The sequence below is a fragment of the Dendrobates tinctorius genome, unplaced genomic scaffold (genome assembly GCF_039654945.1).
Source record: "Dendrobates tinctorius isolate UK_male_01 unplaced genomic scaffold, ASM3965494v1 ptg000060l, whole genome shotgun sequence".
Taxonomy (NCBI): Eukaryota; Metazoa; Chordata; class Amphibia; order Anura; family Dendrobatidae; genus Dendrobates; species Dendrobates tinctorius.
In genome coordinates this window covers 85,994,971-86,017,861 of record NW_027361728.1, presented here as the reverse complement: position 1 = coordinate 86,017,861, position 22,891 = coordinate 85,994,971, and the positions used below count along the sequence as shown (strand labels likewise).

The 22,891-nt window shown below is 44.1% G+C and overlaps 1 long non-coding RNA gene across 2 annotated transcripts in view; it reads left to right on the top strand.

The window, feature by feature from the left end:
- Positions 1–22,633, top strand: part of LOC141092806 (uncharacterized) — a 36,248-nt gene extending 13,615 nt beyond the window's left edge. For both annotated transcript variants that reach the window (XR_012232931.1, XR_012232932.1), the window contains one exon: positions 22,381–22,633. This is a non-coding gene — a long non-coding RNA (uncharacterized lncRNA). The remainder of the gene's footprint in view (positions 1–22,380) is intronic.
- The last annotated feature ends 258 nt before the right edge of the window (positions 22,634–22,891 follow it).

The following is a 22,891-nucleotide window of genomic DNA, read 5'->3' as shown; positions in this document are numbered from 1 at the left end:
GCCCCCAATATGTTAGCAAAATCAAGAGTGCTACATACCTCTGTAAGACATTTAACAATTTTTTGACTTTTCATAGTCATCTAAATCTCTTTTTTTGTCCCATTTTGCCTGAGGAAAATTAATAATTTTGCCCATCTTGATAAAGGGTATTGATATCCTTAAGCCTCACCCTTCTTTATTACACAAATACACATCACCTGATCTATTTAATCCAATTAGCATTCAAGTTATACAGCTTGGAATTAGCAAATATACTAAGAATGATAACATGGTCAAAATACTCACTTGCCTAATAATTGTGCACATAGTGTACAGTATGTACCACCTTTACTACCTAGTGATTGTTGCATATAGATGCCTACATTTATTAGCTGCTAGTTCAATTTTAAGAGTTGCCCATTGTTAAATACATGTAACCCGCAAGTACAAATACAAAAGCTGCAAACATAGAGGCCAATTTACTAATGCTAATGTTTAGCTAGACTAGGCAATTTTCAAATGGAGAGATTTGTGGATATTACCTGCGCTGCTCTGGGAATAAAACCACCATTTATATCTCCAATACGCCTGGACATTCTTTCATGCAGCAGCGCGGGTAATATCCACGAACCTCTCCATTTGAAAATTCTGAATCGGTCATTGTCTGACCAGTGGATCTGCAGTAACAGATAACTCTGATGAGTTACTTTTATGCCATAACTCCAAGAAATATCAGGTGAGTGCAAACTCATTTATATTCTGTGATCTCCATCAGATAAGACCCTATTGGTGCTTTTCTCTCCTACAGTATCCCTTATAGCTAGACTAGGCAGTCAGACGATGCACTGAATTAACCCAGTAGCACATCTGGAAGCTGAGCTGCTGAGTGACCTCTACACAGCTAGCAAAACAATACTGTTTAGCTGATTGTCAGTCCACCATCGATCTGAAATGGATGGCCTAGCCTTCGGATAAATGATCATTATCTTTATCCCGGACAACTGTCTCTTTAAATCTTCAGTTGTTTTTATTATATTGATGAAAAAACCAACAAGAAGAGCAAAGTAAACACAGGCCTTCAGGCAAAAACAGGAAAACAACAAAGAAAACAAAAATGCTATAGCAGAGTCCATACGATTGCGGGGAGCAGCCCGCTCTGCAGCAACACAGGTTCAGTCTTTTCTCTTCAGGACACAGACCACTGTAGAGTCTTCTCTCCACTCTTGCTTAACAAAGATTGCCTCTTGAGCCAAGCTATTTAATCCCCAGACCATGTGACTCTTCCCCCATGTGACTAAACACATGATTGTGACATCACACAGGTCCTGTCAGCCCACCTTGGCGCCGGTGCAAGGAGGTGGCGGGGACCCCAATGGTTCCCTCATGTTTTACATTGTTATGCTGTGTATTAATATGTAAAGTGTAATGTGCTCTATATGTTATGTGACTGTATTTGTACACAGTTAGTTTAGGGACAGAATGGGTTACACCTTGGGGAGGAGTTAAGAAAGGGGGATGGCACAGCAGGTTTACAGGAGAAGGATTTCCTGTTCCTAGAGCAGAGCCCGGGCAGGCTTACCCAGAGCAGGATGTTCTTCACAGCATGGAGCAGAAAGTACCCCGGTCGGGGAATAGAAGCTGCTACGGTGTTAGTTCATTTTCCCCTTCACCATTGAGGTCTGATGAACTCCCTCTTCTGGTGAAGGAAGGTAGTGAGGCTGATTACCAAGCACCTGAGCAGGATGATGATGACTGGGTGACTGGAATTGCTGACTGGATATAAGGCAGCCGATGCCCTTCTGCCTTGCTGGTGATTTCTCAGAGGGATTCTAGAAGACCAGTCTGATTCCTGCTCCTCAAAAGCTAAGTTTTCTGCTCTGCTTTTTGCATTTGTGTTTTGGTTTTGTTTTGCCTTGTTTTTCTGGATTTCTGCCATTCCCTGCTGGGGTGAGCTAAATTCCTTTTTGCTCTGTCTTCAGAAAATACCTGAGTACTGATGTAGTCTTTTTGAAGCCTAGCGTCTTCAGGGCTTTTTTCCCTGTCAGTCTGTTGGCTCTTGTTTTGATAGGGTTTTGGCGGATTGCAGACAGCAGCTTTTCTATCCTGTCCTATTTAGTTAGCTTGGGCCCCATCATTTGCTCAGCCTATCTTTCTATCTGTGTGAGTGTTTTTTCATCTTGCTTCACCGTCATTATATGTTGGGGGCTGCCTATTGCTTTGGGGTCTGCTCTGGGGCAGTTTAGATTTCCCTTTCTGTCATTAGGCTATTTAGTTCACCGGCTGTGATCGAGGGGTCTAGAGCACCATAGGAACCCACCACGGCTACTGCTAGTTGTTGTTGATAGGTTCAGGGGTCTGCAATCTGATAGCTGCCAACTTCTCTGGTTTTCTGGACTTAGCTAGTATTTCTGTTTTTGCCTCCTACGTTGACTCATTCATAACACTACGGACTGTCGGGCACTGTGAACGGGCCTTGGTGTTGTGGGAGTGTCCCCAGAAGGATTTTTGGGGTTACCAATCCTGGAGGGGAGCTATTGAAGCTGTGCCGTCTCATGACGTTGCAGGGACAGAGCAGGAAGCATTGTATTTACAGTAAAGTTTTTCCCATTGGAACAGAACTGTGGCCTGTGGTGTTTTCCTGAGTGCTCATCCTCAGCATCTGAACTGAGTGTGTGATGAAGGTAACAGACTGTACCGCAGGACTGGGACTTCACCTGTCATTTTATGTGCAATAGGGTGCTCACTGACTGTGACTTAGTGGACTCGCCCACAACTACCACCCCGTGCCACCTTGTTACACCTGCTCTGCAGGTGGAGATAGGGTGGACACCCACCCACCCACTCTATGGATGTCCACATAAACACCAGCTCATTATGCAACTTAACTAAATCCTCACAACACTTAATGTGTTGGAGGGAAATTATTCTGGATTTTACATCACAGACACCAATAAGTGTAGTGACTAGAGATGAGCGACTTTGCCTTTTTAGGGTCGAGTCAGGTTTCATGAAACCCGACTTTCTCAAAAGTCGAGTCGAACGAAATCGGCCGACTATAGGGAAAAGTCGTGAAACACGAAACCCAATGCAAGTCAATGGGGAGAAAAGTCGGCAGTGAGTGGAGGACTGTAAACACACTTGGCATGAATTTTAACCCTAGAGGCAGCAAAATCTCAAACACACTTGGCATGAATTTTAACCCTAGAGGCAGCAAAATCTCTCTCTCCCACTCCCTCTACGCTCCGCTTCTCTCATTGTTTGAAAAAAGTCACGTGCAAGCATTCGGAGAAACCCGACTTTGACGCTTGGGTCGTCGACTGCATTGCCAACTTCACACTGTGGTCGGGTTTCGTTTCATGAAACCCGACTTTGGCAAAAGTCAGCGACTTTTGAATCTGACCGACCTGTTTCACTCATCTCTAGTGACACATCTCCCCTCCAGCACTCGACCAGTAACTTTGTCACAAGTGGCTTCTAAAAGTTAGGGAACACCTAATCAAAATTTCTGTTATTGTGAACAGTTAAGCAAGTTGAAGATGAACTGATCTCTAATAGGCGTAAAATAAAAGATTAATATGTCCACTGGGTGTCCAAATAGTGAAAAGTGGCTGGCACTTCAAATAAGATTATCAGAGTTTCGGACTAACAGATCAAGTTGCTGAACGAAGAGATCCAGAGAATTGAATTAAAATAGTAATACTTTATTAACACATGTTAAAAAATCAAGGTGACCAATAAAAAAATGTTGCAACCAAAAACAAGAGCGCCCTAACTAGCGGGGACACTGGGCTGTGCAGCAAAATCCTATATCTAATATATAAAGCTCAATGTGGATGTGTGTATGTATGTATGTGTGTGTGTGTATGTCCGGGATTGGCATCCACACCGTCGCAGCTACAGCCACAAAGTTTGGCACAGTCACACGTCTGGACCCGAGAGCGTCATAGGCTATGTTGTGAGGCGAAATTTTAACCCCGCGCGTTCCAATTCACCAAACAATTTTGCCCCTATCTACATAATGGGGAAAAAGTGTATGTATTGGCATCTGCACCGTCGTAGCTACAGCCACAAAATTTTGCAGTCACACGTCTGGACCCTGAGAGCATCATAGGCTATGTTGTGAGGTGAAATTTTAACCCCGCGCATTCCAATTCACCAAACAATTTTGCCCCTATCTACATAATGGGGAAAAAGTGAAAGGAAAAGTGTTGGAGGCAAATTGACAGCTGCCAGATGTGAACAAGGGAGACTGAAAGAATGAGAGTGATGGCGCCAAAGAGTATATACCGTACAGTTGCTAAGGTGCAGCCCTGACATGGGATACTCACCACACACGGGGATATGAACACACAAACAAAATGCGCCACATACTACCACGTGCTTCAACACATATACCACCCTCAGCACACATTTCACCACACATACACCAACCTCGCCACATAAAAGTCGAAACACAAAGCCACGCTGTCCCAGAGCTGTTTAAAAGATGAAAAATGAGTTGTGATTGGTTGCTATCAGCAACAGTTTTCTTTCTAGACAGTTGTGGTAACTGAGGCCTATTATTGTTATCATTTCTATGGTGTTATCGTCCTTCTGTAAAGCTGGAAATAACACAATTTATTACCATGCCAACACAGACCACCCTCTGACACAGAATGCAGGGGGAGCCCAGTATCACACAGGATAGGATTAGATACACGGCTCAGCAGTCAGTATCACACAGGATAGGATTAGATACACAGCTCAGCAGTAAGTATTACACAGGAGAGGATTAGGTACACAGCTCAGCAGTCAATATCACACAGGATAGGAATAGATACATGGCTCAGCAGACAGTATCACACAGGATAGGATTAGATACACAGCTCAGCAGTCAGTATCACATAGGATTAGATACACAGCTCAGCAGTCAGTATCACACAGGATAGGATTAGATACACAGCTCAGCAGTCAGTATCACACAGGATAGGATTAGATACATAGCTCAGCAGTCAGTATCACACAGGATAGGAATAGATACACGGCTCAGCAGACAGTATCACACAGGATAGGATTAGATACATGGCTCAGCAGACAGTCTCACACAGAATAGGATTAGATACACAGCTCAGCAGTCAGTATCACACAGGATAGGATTAGATGCATGGTTTTTATGTGCAATATAATCATTATTTGTTATAACTAACCACAGTTGGTTACTATGCCCAGGCAACGCCGGGCTCTTCAGCTAGTATTATGATAAAGGCCAAATGCACATAAATAATGGGATAGCATAATGGCTAAACACCAGATCAAGTGACCTCCTAAGCAGATTGTAAGTGCATACAGTGCATTTCCTGCTTAACAAGGTGAAAGTTATAGCAGGCAAGTATCAAAATATGAAAGACACATATTACCAGGGTACTGTTGTAGAGCACAGACGCAGGAAGACATCAGTGTCCATCCTCACCCTGACACACATTTCACATCCAGCTTCTTCCAGGGGCGGAAGCTTGTTTTTGGATACAACATTTTTTATTGTTCACCTAGGTTTTTTAACATGTTACTAAAGTATTACTATTTTAATTCATTTCTCTGGATCTCTTCGTTCAGCATCTTGATCTGTTAGTCCGAAACTGTGATAATCTAAAGTAAAAGCTGACACATTTCCTTTGAATTTAAGACAAAAAAAATTTGACATTTTTTCATTTTAAAAATTGCAAACAGGAAAATGGGCCAATGCAAAATTTGGGCACCTGTGGAGATTTGTGTGCTCAGATAACTTTGACCAAGGTTTCAAACCTTAATTAGCCTGTTAGACTTATGTTTGTTCACTATTATCGTTATAAAAGGCCAGGTAATGCAAATTTCCCAGCTTTATGAAAACCCAGCCTTCTCTAACCTTGTGCCAAAAAACAGCAGCCATGGGTTCTTCTAAGCAGCTGCCTAGCACTCTGACAACGGAAATTGTGAAGGCCCACATAGCAGGAAAAGGCTATAAGAAGATGGCAAAGTTTTTTTCAAGTTGCCCTTTCCTCAGTTCGACAAGTAATTAAGCAATGGCAGTTAACATGAACAGTCAAGGTCAAGATAAGGTCTGAAAGGTCAAGTAAAATTTCAGTGAGAGCTGCTTGCATGATTGCTAGAGAGACCAATCAGATCCCCTGCTTGACTGCAAAAGACATTTCGAAAAATTTAGCAGACTCTGGAGTTGTGGTACATTGTTCTACTGTTCAGAGACAAATATGGTCTTCTCGGAAGAGTCATGAGACGAAAACCTCTCCTGCATCCTTACCATAAAATATGGCGTCAGAATTATGCAAAAGAACATCTAAACAATACTGATGCATTTTGGAAACAAGTTCTGTGGACGGTGAGGTTAAACTAGAGCTCTTTGGCCACTATGATCGAAGGTATGTGTGGGGAAAAAAGGGCACAGGATTTCAGGAAAAGAACATCTCGCCAACCATTAAGCATGTGGATGGATCAATCATGATTTGGAATTGTGTTGCAGCCAATGGTAGAGGGAAGAACGGATTCAGTGAAATTTCAGCAAATTCTTGATGCAAACATAACGCTATCTGCAAAAAAGCTGAAGTTGAAAAGAGGATGGCTTCTACAAATGGATAATGATCCTAAATACACATCAAAATCCACAATAGACTACATCAAAAGATGCAAGCTGAATGTTTTACAATGGCCCTCACAGTCCTCTGATCTGAACATCATTGAAAATCTGTGGCTAAATCTCGAAATAGCAGTGGATTCAAGATGGCGCTGCAATCTCACAGAACTGGAAGAGTTTTCCAAGGAAGAATGGATGGAAATCCCTCAAAACAAAAACTGAAAGACTCTTGGCTGGCTTCAAAAAGCGTTAACAAGCTGTGATACTTTCAAAAGGGGGTGCTCCTAGGTATTAACCAAGCAGGGTGCCCAAACTTTTGCATTGGCCCTTTAACTGTTCAGAACAAACAGTAGTTTTGACCAGGGGTACCCAAACTTTTTCATGCCACTCTAAATTCCTTTTATAGAACTGATGCGCAACAATTATAATTGGACACATCTATCTTGTTTCATGAATGTTTTACATGAAGCTGGTGAAACCGAAATAATCTTTAGCAATTTAATCCACGTACAAAGCTGCATTACATGTAACGTTCTGCAAGAACTAACTAAGCCTACTGGCTATCCTAAAGGATAAGCGCTGCAAGAATAATATTCAGTTCTGTCTGGACTTCTCATTCTGAGGTATGTTATCAAGTTTCATAGCTGAGAGTAATATACTCGAAATGATATCAACCGTGAAAGGTTAAAATGTCATTTAGAACCGGATGCAGATTTCTTCCACTTGGGATTATTTTTAGACTATAGTAGGATGATATCAAGTAAGAATAAATAGCTAAAAATCTCACCTGCTAGTATCATCTAATCTTACTAATACTGATTTTGTCACTTTAATCCCATCTATATATGAGAAACTGCAATCCATGACAAAGAAAGCAATTTCATGCAGCAAGGCCCTCTCACAGTGTAAAGGCTTAGGCAATGGGGCTCCCTTATTAATGTCTAAATATTTCTGAATTTAATCTCTTCATAACAAATCAATAAAACATGTCAGCTGCAAGCGAAACATATCCCAGTCCCAAACAAACTTGCAAACACTGCATGCTAATAAGTCTCATCTTTCTTCGCTGGAAATGTCTATGTAGAATTCCTGCTGTATTATTCTTTTAATCTCTAATGTTTAAAATTCCTGATATTTGGGTTTGGATGAGAGAAAGTTCCTGTAACTAATAAAAACGCAAAATGAAAGAAACATCATCAGTTCTCTCAAATGTTTGAAATACGTAAAGTATGAGGGACAAAAACTCCCAAAATACAAATGGAAGTTCTCTTTAGCTGTATATCATGAGCTATATGGCAAGGCCCTGGAAAGAGTTGATATTGACTTTTAGGATTGCTATTCTCCACAAGCGGCACTAGTGTCCCTGTTCTCTTTCTCTGTCAATAAGCTTTATGTAAAACATGAAGAAAAATCTATACATTATGTAAAGTACACATAAAAACTTTGGGTGTCTCTTGGTACATCTTGCATTGTCTGTGTGCAGCAAACCAATATTTATGACAGCTATAATTTCCTCCATAATTCATGCCAAATTTTGGCAAAAATTAGTATGCTGGGGTACCTTTGGTCCTGGCTCTACAGCTAAGCACCACAAACTTCTTAGAAAAGTGATGAAAGCAATATAAAACAGGCAATCGGCAAAATGTCCCCCTTTATATGCCATAAAAATGAAGCAAAGGTCTTGATAAATTTCCTACTTCCGTTTCATACTACTCATTTACATTTCCCACTTTTATGGAATTTCATTATAAAAGCTATGGACATCTTTGGCTTAAAAAAATGATTTTTACATGTTATTGCTTTTTTTTAGTACAGTAATTGCACTAATTTCAGTTTGTAATTTTCATTACTTTATTTTTAGGCCTTTTGATAAGTAGTTCTCTCTTGTGGGAGTTTCCCTCCCAGTACTATAGGATGGATGTGAACTCTGTGTGTTTCAAGTGTACAGGTGTCTTCATTTGCTTTCTAACACTGCACATACTTTTTTCCTATGCGCTTTCCTCCTTGTCTATTTTTTTTTTTTTTTGTCTCCATAAGACCTCAGATATTTTCAGAGCCGTCAAAACCAGGAGCAGGAGCGCTGACGGATTTTGTACGAGTTCAGCAAAAGCACGGCACTAGATAATAGACTTACAGACAGTTGCAAAATTTTGAAATTTTTTTAATGAAGACTATTTAGAAAGTTGCTTAAGTCAGATTTTAGGAAGCCAATAAAAAATCTGTTATCATAATAGATAAGCATAATAGCACAGTAGATTGAACTTCTCCTCCAATTACTTCAGCGTACGTTTTTAAGGGATAATTTTGGTCCTACGAAAGGTTTTCAGGGCTGATTTGTGAGAACTGCTGTTAGTGCCTAACTGACATCTTTAAGGGAATAACTAGAATGCGAAGGGTGTTACAGTACAACCACAATACCAAAAAAGTTAGGACGCTATATAAAATGTAAAGAAAGCAAGGATGCAATGATTTGGAAATCTCTTATAGCCATATTTTATACACAATGGAACATAGATCACAGATCAGAAGGTGAAAGTTCGATTTTTATTTTTTTTCCCCATTTCATTTGGAAAAATTAATTAATTAAATTGATGGCGGCAACACAACTCAAAAATGTGAGACAAGGCTGGAAAATTAATTGATACTAATGAAAAACAGCTGGAGGATGAATTTTCAACTAAGTCACATGACCGTATAAAAAGGACATGTTAGCAAGGCAAAGTCTCTCAGAAGCAAAGATGGTCAGAGGTTCACCCATCTAATTTGTGAATAACTGTGCCGAAAAATGGTGAAGGCACTTCAGAAAAATGTTCCTCAACGTTAAATTGCAAATACTTTGAATATCCCACTATTCTGGAATACATTATGGAAAAATCCATGTGTACAAGGGACAAGGCCACTGTCATATTTGGATGCTCGTTGATCTACAGCAGGTGGCAGTGCATTAAAAACAGGCTTGGTTTGGTCATTGAAATCACTGTATAAGGTTGGCATAGAAAAAAGACCCATGACTATGGAGCAGATAGAATTATTTTTTTCACTTTTCAGCTTTTAAAATCTGGTTAATTTGTTTTACATTTTGATTGATGTAAATCTTACAGGCACGATGATGTCAAATATGTTTTGCGTTTTTTTTATTTAGGTGATCTAAACTTTTTTATTTTTTGCATATTTTTAAAAACTTTTTTAAAATTTTTTGCTTTATCACTTCTACTATAGACTGCAAAACTATAGTGTTGCAGTATACAACGTAAATATGGTTCTCCTACGAATCTCAGCCTCTGGTGGCCTGCGATCACATCGCGTAAGGGCCTTTGGTGGTCAGTGTGTGCATGTGGGTCACCCTCCCAGGGCTGGTGGGGTACTCGGTAACGGGACTGCGGATCTCCAAGAGGGAGATTGCTGTTGTCACAGCAGCTATGACCCGGCCCGTGGCCCTGGGCACCCATTGTGAAAGGCGGAAATGTTCATTGAATGATTCGTGACGCCACCTGTGGTGTTCGGCAATAAAGATGTTAAGCCGACGCTGCAGACAGATCCTCTGGTACAGATGGTGTGGTGCAGCAATGATGTTGTGGCCCTCCATAGGTAGGGCAGCAGTCCCAGGGCAGTGTAGGTGAAGGGATAGGGGAGATGGTGCAGTATCAGGCACAGAGATGTAGCAGTGCTGAGGGTGTTGGTGCAGGAATAAGCGGAGGACACCAGGGCATGTAGTTCCAAAGCTTTACTCACAGTCTGTTGTGCATACAGGTGCCCGCATCCATGCTGTGTCCTCTGGGTCAGGGGCTCAGTCAACTTCCAGGCAAGATGAAGTACTCCGTTCCAACACTCCGCCAACATATGTGCCTTTTCTGAACGTCTCCCTTTTGCGCCTATAGTGACGTACTCTCAGTACGGAGTTACACTGGAGTTCCTCCTGTCAGATGTTCCTATGAACTCTACTTGTACGGCAGACAGCTGTAGCCTGCTTCGGGGACTCCTTGCTACTAAGTCCCGGCTCACTCACGTTGCTGTTGTGCCCCCAAGTCTTGTGTGGGAATAAAGTGGTGACAACTTCTATTCCTCCGGTGTCTGCTGCAGGACCATTAGTATCCATACAACCTTGGGGACCGGACCCCCGGCCTTGCGCTGTGAACTTGGGAAGGGTTCTGCTAAAACCCTAATCCTCAGTCCTCCTCTTCTCCTTACGTTCCGTTCAAATCTATCTTTCTTATAAAGAGTCAGGCTTTCCACCTATGTCTCGTTCCTGTGCCAGCAGACCCAGGTCACTGAGGTCCACTGCAGCACTTCCCTCATCTATCCCTCTCCGGGGATCTTCTCTCTCCTTCCGACCCCGTCAGCCTCACTGACTGACTGACTGAGTCAGACTCTCTCTAGTAGGACTGACCAAATCCTAAACTCTTCCCAATCTTTTGGTGCAGACTAAGCTCCACCCACCTCCCAGCACTCTTCGTGTTCCAAGCAGGGAGCCACCAAAGGGTGCTTTGCTACACTGCTATGTCATGTGGGATGCAGGTGTTGGAGTGTGGTCAGGTGTCTCTGGGTCGCCCCTCACACCCAGGGCAGTGGGGTACTCGGTACCGGGCCGGTGTCAGGGGGAATGTGTGTCACAGCAGCGGTGACCCGGTCCATGGCCCTGGGTGCCCAATATCACTGGCGGTGATGATAATGGTGTAATAGTTTATTTGGATAGTTCATGATGCCACCCGTGGTGTTTGGCAAGTGAGATGTTGAGCCAGTGCTGCATGCAGATCCACTGCGACTGATGGTGTGGTGCAGCAAAGATGGTGTAGCTCCCCACAGGTGGAGCTGTAGTCCTAGGGAAGTGTAGGTGCAATGGATGAGGAGAGGCTCAGAATGGTATAGAGGTTGGTACCCAGGTGTAGCTGTTATGATGAGTCACCGAAGGAGGAAAAAACAAAATACGAGCTAAGTCCAAAAAAACCAGAAAGGTTGACAGCTATCGGATTGCAGACCCCTGAACCTATCCACAACAACTAGCAGTAGCTGTGGGGGGTTCCTACGGTGCCCTAGACCCCTCGATCACAGCCGGAGAACTACATATCCTAAAGACAGAAAGGGGAAAAACTAAACTGCCCCAGAGCAGACCCCAAAGCAATAGGCAGCCCCCAACATATAATGACGGTGAAGCAAGATGAAAACAGTAACACAGATAGGTTGAGCAAATGATGGGGCACAAGCTAACTAAATAGGACAGGATAGGAAAGCTGCTGTCTGCCATCCGCAAAAACCCTATCCAAAATGAGCCAACCGACTGATAGGAAAAACAGGCCCTGAAGTCGCTAGGCTTCAAAACACTATATCAGCACTCAGGTATATTCTGAAGACAGAGCAAAAGATCAACAGATCAGAGCCAAAAATTGAATTCAGCTCACCCCCGGCCGGGGATGGCAGAACTCCCAAAAAACAAGGCAAAACAAAAACAAAACTGAAGTGTACAAAGCAGAGCAGAAAAACTTAGCTTTGAGACGCAGGAATCAGACTGGTCTCCAAGAATCCAGCAGGATCACCAGCAAGGCAGAAGGGCGTCGACTGCCTTATATCCAGTCCTCAATTCCAGCCACCCAGTCATCATCTAGCTGCCCAGGTGTTTGGTAATCTGCCTCACTACCTTCCTTCACCAGAGGAGGGAGTTCATCAGACCTCAATGGTGAAGGGAAAAATGAACTCACAACAGTACCTCCCCCTTGAGAAGGGGTCACCGAACCCTCATCAATGCCACCAGGGCGATCCGGGTGAGCCCGATGAAAGGCACGAACCAATCTTTCGGCATGAATATCAGAGGCAGAGACCCAGGAATTATCCTCCTGACCATAACCCTTCCACTTAGGCTGAGTTCACACGTGGCGTTTTTTTCGCGTTTCCGCGGCGGTTTTAACCGCGCGATTTTGCCGCGAAAACGCGAAAAATAAGCTTCCCATGCATTCCTATGGGATTCCGCAATGCTGTGCTAATGCTGCGGTTTTTACCTCGGCAGAATCGCTTCACGGTAAAAACCGCAGCATGCTCATTAATTTGCGGAATCGCGGCGATCCTGCACCCATAGGAATTCATTGTTCCGCTTACCTCCCGCATGTGGCTGTGCACACCATGCGGAAAGTAAGCAGAACAATTGCGGATGGTACCCACGGTCCGGAGGAGAGGAGACTGTCCTCCGGGCTTTGGGTACCATATCCCTGTAAAAAATAGAATTTGAAGATAAAAAATATTGTTATTCTTACCCTCCGACGTCCCGCGCAGTCTTACCGCTTCTCTTCACGCTCTCGTTCCCAGTAGTCCTTTGCGAAAATGCCCGCGATGGCGTCCGTTCTCGCGGGATCGCAAAGTCTCGCGGTCATTCGCGCGACATCATCGCGAATTACCGCGAGACGTCGCGATCCCGCGAGAACTGACGTCATCGCGGGCATTTTCGCAAAGGACTACTGGGAACGGATGCGCGGAACGTCGGAGGGTAAGAATAACACTATTTTTTTTTTTTTTTTACATTCTATCTTTTACTATTGATGCTGCATAGGCAGCCTCAGTAGTAAAAAGTTGGTCACACTTGTCAAACACTATGTTTGACGAGTGTGACCAACCTGTCAATCAGTTCTCCAAGCGATGCTACAGATCGCTTGGAGAACGCTAGTATTTTGCAAGCTAAATACACTTGCAAAATGCTAGTTTTTCCGCGGGAAAATCGCGGGAATTTAAAAAGCGATTTTCCCGCGGACTGGAATTCCGGAATTCTCGCGGTAATTTCCGCGAGAGTTCCGGTACGTGTGCACTTAGCCTTAACCAAATACTGGAGTCTCCATCTAACCAGACGGGAATCCAGTATCTTCTCTACCTCATATTCCATATTACCTTCAACCAATATAGGGTCAGGAGGTGCCACCACAGGAACTACTGGTTCAACAAACCTCTTCAACAAGGACTTATGAAACACATTATGAATTTTAAATGTGACAGGAAGAGCCAACCGAAAAGAGACCGGATTAATAATCTCCAAAATCTTGTAAGGTCCAATAAATCTAGGCTTAAACTTAGGAGAAGCCACCTTCATAGCGATATTTTTTGATGACAACCTAACCATATCACCCACCTTAAACTGGGGACCAATGGTCCTACGCCGGTTGGAAAACCGCTGGGCCTTTTCCTGGGAGAGAGACAACTTATCCACTACTTGGTCCCAGATCTGGTGCATTCTCTCCACCACAGTGTCAACACCTGGGCAGGCAGAAGGCTCCACCTGCCCTGAAGAAAATCGAGGGTGAAAACCAAATTTACAAAAAAAAGGTGACTTCAAAGTGGCAGAACCAACTCTATTATTTAAAGCAAATTCGTCCAAGGGCAAAAATGAAACCCAATCATCCTGATCGGCAGAAATAAAACATCTCAAATTCGACTCCAAAGTCTGGTTTGTTCTCTCCATCTGCCCATTGGTCTGAGGGTGAAACGCAGAGAAGAAAGACAACTGAATTCCCAGCTTGGAACAGAAAGTCCTCCAAAATCTAGACACAAACTGAACTCCTCTGTCAGATACAATGTTCTCAGGAATCCCGTGCAAGCGAACCACCTGTTGCAAAAACAAGGGCACCAACTCTGAGGAAGATGGCAACTTAGGGAGTGGTACAAGATGGACCATCTTAGAGAATCTATCACAAATCACCCAAATAACAGTCATTCTCTGAGAGACAGGCATATCAGAGATAAAATCCATTGAAATATGGGTCCATGGCCTCCTGGGCACCGGCAAAAGCATCAACAAACCACTAGAGCGAGAACAAGGTTTAGACCGGGAGCAAGTCCTACAGGACTGCACAAAATTCCTGACATCATGAGACAAGGCGGGCCACCAAAAAGACCGACTCACCAGATCTCTAGTACCAAAAATACCTGGATGACCAGCCAATGCAGAGCAATGAACTTCAGACATCACTCTCTTCCTCCACTGGTCAGGATCATACAACTTTCCACTGGGACAACGCTCAGGTTTGTCCTCCTGAAACTCTTCCAGAGCACGTCTCAAATCGGGCGAGATGGCAGAAAGAACTACCCCCTCGCCTAAGATGGTAGCAGGCTTAGTCACAACAGGAGAATCAGCAAGGAAACTCCTAGAGAGGGCGTCTGCCTTGACATTCTTAGTGCCCGGAAGAAAAGAGACCACAAAATCAAAACGTGTGAAAAACAAGGCCCACCTAGCCTGTCTAGGATTCAAGCGCTTGCCCGACTCCAGGTAAATCAAATTCTTGTGGTCAGTAAGGACCACGACTTGGTGTTTGGCTCCCTCCAACCAATGTCTCCACTCCTCAAATGCCCATTTCATGGCCAACAGTTCCCGATTCCCCACATCATAGTTACGTTCGGATGGGAAGAACTTTCGGGAAAAGAAATCACAAGGATTCATTTTAGATGTCACAGGATCTTTTTGGGACAACACCGCTCCTGCACCAATCTCAGAAGCATCCACCTCCACCTGAAACGGGAGTGAGACATCAGGTTGCCGCAAAACCGGAGCAGAAGTGAATCTTCGCTTCAGCTCCTGAAAGGAAGAAACAGCCTCCGAAGACCAATTCAGCACATCAGCACCCTTCCTAGTCAAATGGCTTGGCAATACCAGAAAAATTAGCTATAAATTTCCGATAAAAATTAGCAAAACCCAAAAACTTCTGGAGGGCCTTCAAAGAAGTGGGCTGAACCCAATCATAAATGGCCTGTACCTTGGCTGGTTCCATTTCAATAGTTGACGGAGACAAAATAAATCCCAAAAATGAAATCCTCTGTACCCCAAAAAGGCATTTCGATCCCTTGACATACAGGGAATTCTCCCTCAAAATCCGGAACACAGTCCGAACATGTTCCACATGAGAGTCCAAATTCTTGGAGAAGATCAAAATATCATCCAGATAGATAATCAAAAATTTATCCACAAAGTCTCGGAATATATCGTTCATGAAGCACTGGAAGACAGAAGGGGCATTAGTGAGCCCAAAAGGCATCACCAGGTACTCAAAATGTCCCTCCGGAGTATTAAACGCCGTCTTCCATTCATCCCCATGCTTAATGCGAATAAGATTATATGCCCCCCTGAGGTCAAGCTTGGTAAACCAGCAAGCATCTTTAACTCTGGAGAATAGATCAGAAATCAGGGGTAACAGATACTGATATTTAACAGTAATTTTGTTGAGGGCACGATAGTCAATACAAGGCCTTAATGAACCATCCTTTTTAGCCACGAAAAAAAACCCAGCACCTAAGGGTGAAGAGGATGGTCTAATATGACCCTTCTCCAATGACTCCTTAATATAGGATCGCATAGCCTCGTGCTCGGGTACAGATAAATTGAAAAGCCGACCCTTGGGGAATTTAGACCCCGGGTTCAGCTCAATTGCACAGTCATAACTCCTATGAGGAGGCAAAGACGCAGACTCATTCTCACTAAATACATCATAAAAGTCAGCCAAATAGTCAGGAACATCATGCGACTGGGGAGAGGTGGAGAAAACAGGAGCATCACTAAGGGCACACCGACAACCCCAACTCACCACAGACAAAGATTTCCAATCCAGAACTGGATTACGGATTTGCAACCAGGGAAACCCCAGAACAATGGTATCATGCAAATTATGCAACACCAAAAATCTGCAATTTTCTTGATGGTCTGGGGCGACCCGCATTACCACCTGGGTCCAAAACTGAGGTTTATTCTTCGCCAAAAGAGTAGCATCAATACCCCTCAAAGGGATAGGCGTCCGCAGAGGTGTCATAGGAAATCCACAACGTTTAGCAAAATCCAAGTCCATCAGGTTCAGAGCTGCTCCCAAATCCACAAAAGCCTTGGCGGAAAATGTGGACAGGGAGCAGATCAGAGTAATTGCCAGAAGAAACTTAGGTTGAACGCCACCTACAGAAAAGGTGTGTGCACAACGTTTCTCTCGTTTAGGGCAGACAGAAATAATATGCGAGGCTTCTCCACAAAAAAAACACAGCTTATTACGCCTTCTGAACTCCTGACGTTGCGCCCTAGACAAAACTCTATCACATTGCATAGGTTCAGACATTTGTTCAACAGGTGGCAACATCTCTCGTGTAGTTTTGCGTTCACGTAAACGCCGATCCACCTGAATGGCTAATGACATAGAATCGTGAAGACCAGAGGGAACAGGAAATCCCACCATAGTATCTTTTACAGTTTCTGACAAACCCTTCCGAAAGAGGGCTGCCAAGGCACCATCATTCCAGGTAGTAAGGACCGCCCACTTTCAGAATTTTTGACAGTACAACTCTGCCGAATCCCGACCCTGGCTTAATGCCAACAGGGTCTTTTCAGCCTGATCAATAGCATTAGGTTCATCATACAACAACCCCAAGGCTTGAAAAAATGCGTTCACATTATTCAGAATAGGATCATCGGGTTTCAAAGAAAACGCCCAATCCTGGTGATCGCCGTGCAGCAAAGAGATGACAATCTTAACCTGCTGCGCGGAGTTCCCCGACGAGTTAGGCTTCAAGGCAAAAAATAATTTACAATTATTCTTGAAATTCAAGAATTTAGACCGATCCCCAAAAAACACATCAGGAGTAGGAATCTTTGGTTCAGCAGCATGTGAATGAGCAAGATAGGCGGAAATTCCCCGCACTTCAGCAGCGAGCTGCTCCACATGATCAGACAATTGCTTCATCTCCATTGAGAGAAAAATTACCCCTACGGCCTCAGAGATATAGAGGAAAAAATATGCACAAAAAAAAAAAATTCTGACACACTTTTTTTTTTTTTTTTTTACAATTCTCTCCTGCTATTGAGTACCCAGGATCTGCGGTATGGTTGGTGATTCTGTTATGATGAGTCACCGAAGGAGGAAAAAACAAAATACGAGCTAAGTCCAGAAAAACCAGAGAGGTTGGCAGCTATGGGATTGTAGACCCCTGAACCTATCCACAACAACTAGCAGTAGTCGTGGGGGGTTCCTACGGTGCCCTAGACCCCTCGATCACAGCTGGAGAACTACATAGCCTAAAGACAGAAAGGGGAAAAACTAAACTGCCCCAGAGCAGACCCCAAAGCAATAGGCAGCCCCCAACATATAATGACGGTGAAGCAGGATGAAAACACTAACACAGATAGAAAGATAGGTTGAGCAAATGATGGGGCCCAAGCTAACTAAATAGGAAAGGATAGGAAAGCTGCTGTCTGCCATCCGCAAAAACCCTATCCAAAATGAGCCAACCGACTGATAGGAAAAACAGGCCCTGAAGTCGCTAGGCTTCAAAAGACTATATCAGCACTCAGGTATATTCTGAAGACAGAGCAAAAGATCAACAGATCAGAGACAAAAATGGAATTCAGCTCACCCCCGGCCGGGGATGGCAGAACTCCCAAAAAACAAGGCAAAACAAAAACAAAACTGAAGAGTACAAAGCAGAGCAGAAAAACTTAGCTTTGAGATGCAGGAATCAGACTGGTCTCCAAGAATCCAGCAGGATCACCAGCAAGGCAGAAGGGCGTCGACTGCCTTATATCCAGTCCTCAATTCCAGCCACCCAGTCATCATCTAGCTGCCCAGGTGTTTGGTCATCTGCCTCACTACCTTCCTTCACCAGAGGAGGGAGTTCATCAGACCTCAGTGGTGAAGGGAAAAATGAACTCACAACATGTAGCGGTGCTGGAATAACTGGAGGACAACAGGGTATGTGGTTCCAAAGCTTTACTCACTGTTTGCATTCACATAAATGCCTGCCTCCGCACTGTGTTCTTCAGGTCAGGGCCCCAGCCAACCTCCAGGCAGGATAGGATTCTCCGCTCCACACTCCGCCAATATGTACCTTACTGAACGACTCCTCCAATGCGCCTTTAGGTGCAAAGCACTCCAGTACCTAGTCACCCTGGAATGCCTCTCTCTAGGTGTTCCAAGTCTCTACTTGTATGACAGACAGCTGTAGCCTGCTTCGGGGACTCCTCTCTGCGTCCCGGCTCACTATCCAGTTGCTGTTGAGTCCCAAGTCTATGATGGGAGTTAGGCGTTAGTGGCTCACTACTCCTCCAGTGTCTGTTCCCGGACATAAAGATCCAATCAACCTCGGGGACCGCGCCCTGTGCTTTGCGCTCTGGACTGGAAGGGTTCTCTCTCTTTCTCAACCTGCTTCCCACCGTCCTTCTATTCTCCTTCGTTCCGATCTGTTCTCTCTCTCTTATGGAATCTGTAGTCTCCAGTCTACGTCTTCTTCCTTCTGTTCCTTTCCCGTGCCAGCTGGCTCAGGTCACTGAGTCAGCTGCAGCACTCCTTCCTCCATCCCTCTTCCAGGGATCCTCACTCCTGTCTGAGTGACTTCCTTTCTCTCTCTCACCCTCTGTCAGACTGACCGACTGATCTGAAATCCTACACCTTCCCTCTCTTTTATATCTAACTCCACCCACTTCCCCAGCACCTCCCGTGTTACGAAGCCATGGACCACAAAAGGCATCCTATGACCTTTCCAGCATAAAGCATGGATGGGTCCCTGCTGAACTATCCTGTGTGTGGGGTGCAGGTGTTGGAATGTGAAAGGGAGTTCCCACCCTACCTGGATGGTGGGGTACCACACCTTAGGAGAAAGTGCAGTACCTCTGTGGTGACTAAAGCCTCAGGGATGCCACATCTCCACCTTACCTGAATGGTGGGGTACCACAACTCAGGAGGAGGTGCAGTACCTCTGTGGCGACTGAACCCTCAGGGGCGCCACACATGCACTGTCAGCAGCTCAAGCAGGCCCTTTAAATGCCGCTGTCAATAAGTGACAGTTGCATCTAAATGGCTAGCAGCAGCAATCAGACTGTTAGGCTGTGTGCCCACGATGCGATTTTTAAGCGCTTTGCCGCGATTTTCGGCGCGAAAACGCTTTGAAGACGTTTAAAAATTGTGTACAGAACGCACCCCATGCATTCCTATGGCATTCCGCACATGCTGTGCTAATGCTGCGCTTTTTTCCGCGGCGGAAACGCATCACGGAAAAAATCGCAGCATGATCATTCTTTTGTGTGGAATCGCAAAGAATTGCCGTGATTCCGCACACATAGGAATGCATGGGAACCGCTTACTTCCCGCATGTGGCTATGCCCACCATGCGGGAAGTTAAGCGTCTCATGTGCGGTTGGTACCCACGGTGTGAAGGTGAGGAGACTGTCCTCCAGGCCCTGGGTACCATACCCCTGTAAAAAAAAGAATAAAAAATAAAAATCGGGGAATATTTACCTTCCGGCGTCCCGCGCTGCATTCCCGGGCCACAGTGTTCCCAGTAATGCCTTGCGGCAAGGTCCTGTGATGACGTAGTCTCGCGTGACTCTAGCGGTCTCGTGAGATCACTATAGTAACGCGAGACCAACGTCATCACAAGTCTCGCAAGGCATTACTGGGAACGCTGGGGCCCGGGATAGCAGCGCGGGACGTCGGAAGGTAAATATACCCCGATTTTTTATTTTTTTATCATTTTATCTTTTACTATTGAGGCCGCATAGGCGGCCTCAATAGTAAAAAGCTGCTCACACTTGTCAAACACTATGTTTGACGAGTGTGACCAACCTGTCAATCACTTTCCAAGCGGTGCTTCAAATCGCTTGGAAAGTGCTTGAGAAAATCGCGGCAAAATCGTGAACAGAATCGCGGTAAAATCGCGGAAAAAACGCGCAATTTCTGGGAAGGAGTCCTGTTTTCAGTGTGCGTTTTAACACGCAACGTGGGCACATAGCCTTCGAGGCAAATTCCTGCATATGACACGGGCTCAGCTCCTGAGAGCGCTTCATGCAGCCTTCAGTGACAGAAATGTACGCCACAGGTCATTAAAGGGTTGAAAGGTGCACATTACAGTATTTTATCTGACCATTTTAATGCTTTTGCTGCATGAAGTTCTCTGCCTTTTTTTATTTTCAACCAAATTATACTAAATCTATTGACCTGTAGATCTTAACCTATATAAAAAATATAATTCATCCTCATAATGTTTATGCTGTGTTTCACTTTTTTCTTTTAGAAAAGTTTAATATGGTGTTAATAACGTACTCTATTTTTATATACAGAATGTAACATCTGATCAAATCATTCTTCTCCGCGGGCAGCTCTACTATAGTGCCCCCTCTCACCATGTAACAGTTGAATTTGCAAAGCCCAGCAAGGTTTGTGCCAGCTCTGACAACTATTGTACAATCAGCTGACCCAAGCTATCCCCCCGCTTTGTGTACAGTCAGCATATTTGCTGGCTTAATTGACTTTTTATGTAACAAATAGGAAATAATTCTGCTGTATGTTAAACATTTCTAAACTTAACCAAAACTATTACAATATCCCATATGTTCAATGTAATGTTATGAACCTGAGGTCCCCATATTCCTATGATTTTATAATTGCCCCATTAAGATGCAATTTACACAATTCTTCAAAGCTGAGAACCAGTCTTATCTCTTAGCATAACCATAAATCATCCTTCACACCTAACTTCAAGGATGGTTGGAGAGATAACTTTCCATATGAATTATTCATTATAGAATAACTGTACAAATCTCCCACGTGCCTTACAGGTTTCAATCAGAAATGCTATTAGCATGTCTGACATAAACGACAGGATGCTAAAGCACAGAAGTTTGATATTAGTGTTTACAGCTTGCAGAATCACTCCCGAATCTGCTCATTTCAGATACAAGCTAAATTGCTGCTGTAAAATTTTACTCTAATACCTGGTCTGTCGGCTGTTTGGTTTCCCTAGGTTAATTGCTTTTTTTTACTCGCAATTCCTCACTGCAAAGCACTTGTTTCATTAAACATTACATTGACACAGGGGCACAGTTATAGGGGATGCAAAAGCAGCAGTCACACATGGGTCTTGGTGCTTAAAGGGGCTCACAGACCCCTCTGCCACAAAGGAAGACATCAGTGCTGTTCATGGCATTAGATATTGTAAGCTAATATCGGCCAGAGGCAGCAGGGTCAAAAAGCTTCCTAGGACTGACTTGGCCCAAGCCACTGCGACTAGTAGATTCCTGAGAAACCCCATTCTTCACCCTTGAACCCCAGTACAGAGATCTGGTCTTGCAATTACATCCACTGGATTGCATCCACAGAAGGGCTGCTGGCTGGAGGAGAAAACAAGAGGCAAGATAAGCCAAGGTAGCCAGGTCAGAACCAGGATGGCAGTCAGGGTACAAATCTGAAGACAAGCAATGGTGAGGGGACTGGCTGCACCCTGAAAAATAAAGTGCAAAAAAAAGAACATATAAAAACATGCGAGGTATTAGTCAATATTTTGGCCAAGGTATGCAAGCTCGCAACTTGCGTCAAGGATCCCTACGTTTGTGAGTCCTAACACTAAACAAAGCAACTATAAGAGGAATAAAAATCCTCCAAAAATTCATAAGTACAGCAGAAAGAAGGCAGAGATGTTTTCAGGGAGCAGTCAGGCCCATTTGATCTTTTTTGTGCAACAACATACTGGGCAGCCACCCCCTCCATGGATTGGTAGGCCGTGAGTGGTTGTTTCATTAGTATTCTTGCACCTGTGTTACCGCCATCTTTACTACATGGGCCTGCTGCATCCTGTTAGTGCATTTGTCTGGAGGCCTGGGCAGGTAAGCATCACAGCCAGGAGCATACAAAAGGCCCCTGTCACTACCATTGTTGAGAAAAGCCTTAAGATCAAATACTTAATTAACCTCAAGACATAAGAGATTGAGGGGAACTACCCAAAAAGTGCATTATTTCACCTTACATGAGCTTTTTCAGATCAAAGTGTGACACTAAAGATGGCTGCCATTTCCTGTTTCAACACAGACCATGTGGTGATATACAAGATGACGCCTACCCTGATGACCTCATGGATCCACCCATGACGACGCCCACTCTGATGACCTTATGGACCAACCCAGCCTGATGACCTCATGGATCCGCCCACGGACTAGCTCACTGCCCAACCCACAAACCAATTGGATACATCCGAACACTCCCATTTTAGAGTTAACCGAGCCCCCTTATAAGGGATATATGAACCTATGTTTGGAACAATAAAGCTCTCTCTTGCTCTCTTGGAGCTGTGCCATAGATTGATCAAAGAGAGGTTACATCCGACTGTGTGGTGTGATTTCTTTAGTGCGCACTGATCAATACCCGTTGGGCCAGGAGCAGGCAACTAGTGAACATTTCTTATTGTTCAACCTAACACCATCATTGTTTTCCTATGAAGCCCAGTCCATTTCATAGGAGCTAATAATTTTTTATGAGAAGTATGCTGGCAGGTCGTTTTTACCACATAATGAACACTGTGAAAATGAAACCCAAAAAACAA